Here is a 3850-nt window from a genome sequence, read left to right on the forward strand (position 1 = left end):
GACCTTTATCAGTTGAATCTTCCTCAAAATAAGCAGCAATATGGTGGGAACAAGTTAGCTTTTCTTGGTGAAAGAACAACGGTGAACTAGTGGCATAAAAGGCTTGGCCATCCAGCCGTTGATGTGGTCAATAAAGTAGTTAGTCATTTTAATTTGCCTATTTGCATAAAAAGTCAAGTTCTTTTTTTGTGATGCCTATCAGTGTGAGAAGAATCATACACTTCCTTTCTCTCAGTCTGAGACGACTCCTAAAGAACCTCTTGAAATTATCTATAGTGATGTATGAGGGGGCCAACTTCAACAATAAGTGAAGATAAATTCAGATATTATATGTATTTTATGGATAGTTTTTCCAAATATACTTGGATTTATCTTCTTGCAAAAAAATCTGACGTTGAGAAGGCTTTTAAAATTTTTGAGTCAAATGTTGAAAATCTTTTCCAAAGAAAAATCAAGGTGCTTCAAACTGATGGGGGAGGCGAGTATCAAGACCTACAAGAGTTCTTGATTCAAAATGGCATTTCTCCTCGCTTATCATGTCCCTATATTCATGAACAAAATGGTTCTGCTGAGCAAAAGCATAGGAGTATTGTTGAAACGGCTTTAACTCTAATGAGTCAAGCAGGTATGCCCTCTCAATATTGGTCTCATGTTGTTTGTATTGCAGTTTATCTATTGAATAGGATCCCCTCAAGGGTTTTAAACTATTTGTCTCTATATGAGGTTTTGTTTAATAAGAAACCTAATTATACTATGTTGAAGGTTTTTGGATGTGCTGCTTATCCTAATTTGAAAAATCACTGTGAACATAAGTTGGATTTTAAATCCAAACGACATATTTTTTTAAGATATAGCAGCAAGTGCAAGGGATATAAATATGTGAATATAGAGACCAAAAAGATACTTTTCTCTCCTCATGTTGTCTTTAATGAGCAGGATTTCCCCTTGAGCAATAAGAATGAGATAAAGAAGCATATAGACAGTCAAGAAGGGTCAGATCTGACCATCATAACCATCCCAATAAACAATGAAGTTCAGGTCATATCTGTCCAACCTTGCAATCTTGAGTCCACTATCGAGAACAATGAAAGCAATAGTGGAAACTATCAATTTGGATCAGAGAATCAAGAGCAACCTAATGAGACTCATTCTACAGAATTGCCTCCTCTTAGAAGTCATCCTATGGTGACTTGGTCACAAGATGAGACAAGGCGCCCTAAGATTGTTATGACCTCCAAATACCATATGCCAACAGCTCTTGTCACCCAAAACTGTCAAGAAAGTGAACCATAGCTCTTTAGTCAAGCCATCAAACATGAATGTTGGAGAGAGGCTATGAAAAAGGAGATACATACTTTACATAAAAATAATACATGGGTTTTGGAACCTCCTAAGAAAGATAAGCATGTAGTTGGGTGCAAATGGGTTTTCAAGATTAAAAGAAAACTTGATGGAACAGTGAAACAGTATAAAGCATGGTTGGTGACAAAAGGCTACACACAGACAGAAGGAATAGACTACTTTGACACATTTAAGCCTGTGGTAAAGCCAACCACTGTTTGAATAGTTATAGCCATTGTTGTATCTCAAAAATGGAACATCCGACAGCTTGATGTTAACAATGCTTTTCTGCATGGGACTCTAAATGAAGTGGTGTACATGGAACAACCCTCAGGGTTTCAAGACAAAAACATACCAACTCACATTTGTTGTCTACATAAAGCCTTGTATGGGCTTAAACAGGCACCCAGAGCCTGGTACCAAAGACTGAGTAGTGCTTTTCTTCATGTGTGCTTTGCTACTTCCTCCATTGACACCTCTCTTTTCGTGTATAAGAAAGGGCCAACTCATCTTTATATTTTCGTGTATGTTGATGACATTCTTGTTACAAGAAATGACCAGACTCTCATTATCTGACTTATTGATCAGCTTCAGAAAGAGTTTTCCTTGAAGGATCTTGGAGATCTGAGCTTTTTCCTGGGAATAGAGGTCACTCGCCCACCTTATGGACTTCTTCTTTCTCAACAAAAATATGCTTGGGATATTCTTGATCATGCATACATTTGGCATTTTATTCATCTTATTTTATGCATGATCTATGTTAAAATCACTTTAAAACCCATTTTTATCGTTAGTTTTGAGAATCCGCATTGAAATTGAATTTATCAAAAAAATGTGTTTTTTTTTCAAAGCGTCCTTACATTTTTTAATGTTTAATTTAGTTTAGGAATGTTTAATTAGAAAGGTTTAAGTAAAAGTTTTAATTAGTTTAGGAATGCGTGTTTTAAAAAACACGTTTTTCAAAAGACCTTTTTTTAAAAATTATTGAAAAACTATCATACTCTTTTTGAAAAATGTGTTTAACCTAATATTTTAATATAAATAGTTATGTTCAAGGGTTGATACACGTTTTTCCAGGTTTAGAGTTCACGCCCCCTCCTTCTTTCCCCTCTCTTATCTCTCTCCCTTGTTCTTTCTCTCTCTTTTGCCGATTTCTTTCTCTACTATTCTCCTCTTCTTCTTCCTCTTCCTCTTCCTCTTTTTCAAGCTTCAAACTCTTTCATCATCAGCAACTTCTTCCTCTTCGTCGGGGCAGTGTGGATGCAGCTGGATTGACCACCTTCTATTCTCAACCCGTCCATCGGAGGTGATCTGTGAGATGAGCTTCTTCTTCTCCCCCTTCTCTTTACATTTTTCTGCATCATTGTTTCTTTTATCGTTGGATTTGTTTTGTTTCTCATCTTGCATCGTGTTTGCATTCAGCTTAGGGTTAGGATCAACTTCATATAACACAATTTAGTTGTTTTGTTTTGTTATTCATTGCATTCGCATTTAGTCCAACGTAATTGTCTTCAGCTATTGCTAAAAGAAAAGAACAAAAATATATGTTAGTTCATAATATGCATCCTTTATTGGTCTGTGTATTTTAAAAAAAAATTATATATGGCCTGAGCGTGTGGTTTTTTAGTTCAGAAATTGCATGTTAGTTTGTGTATTCAGTCGGTATTTGTTTTCATCATTAGACTCAATTGTTCTCCATTAGCATATTAACGTTTTCTTTGTTTTGTTCAGCTGCTCTTCACTAACGTTTTAGCGTTGTGACAACATTTTTTGGTTATCAGTCGGTCTTCATCAACATATAGCATCTCAGTTTTTACGTTTTTATTAGACATCCTACAACAGATAGCATCTTTAGTTTTTTTAGTTTTTTTATTAGATGTTTTCAACATATAACGTAGCATAGATTTGTATTTATTTATTCTATTATGTTGGTAGTTAATTAGTTTTTCCCATAGCTGTAGGTATTCCATAGGGTTAATATTTTAATGAAGTTAGTCTTTGCTTTAAAAATTAAGCTAGCAAGATAGTATAAAGTAATTATATTAGGTTGAGTCAGTATACATGCCAAATTTTTAGTTCACGTTGTTTGGGTTTCTGTTAGTATCACTTAACGTTTTGCTGCATATTAGATTACACATCATATTTTAGAGTAGGTTGTTTATTGCAATAGATGTTCTAATTTATTATTTTACTTCTTAGGTTGTTCTATATATATGTAGTTTAATTTTTATTATTTGCATAGTTACATAGTTGCTTTAGGTATTGTGTTAGTTAATTAATTCAGTTGATCACTTATTTCATAGATTATTTTATATTGTTAGTTGTGATTTAGTTAACATAAAGTAATGTTTTCCATAGTTTGTTATGCTATTTCATCCTGTAGTGTAGTTTGATTCTTTTTGTTGATTTTTCTGTTTAGATTTAGTTTAGATTTCTTGTTTCTGCTATGTTGTGTGTTTTTGTTTCTTACAGGGAAGCGTTGAACGTACGAGAGAGCCCTTTTCGTGCC

The sequence above is a fragment of the Nuphar pumila genome, chromosome 3 (assembly GCF_984573655.1).
Source record: "Nuphar pumila chromosome 3, dmNupPumi1.hap1.1, whole genome shotgun sequence".
NCBI lineage: Eukaryota > Viridiplantae > Streptophyta > Magnoliopsida > Nymphaeales > Nymphaeaceae > Nuphar > Nuphar pumila.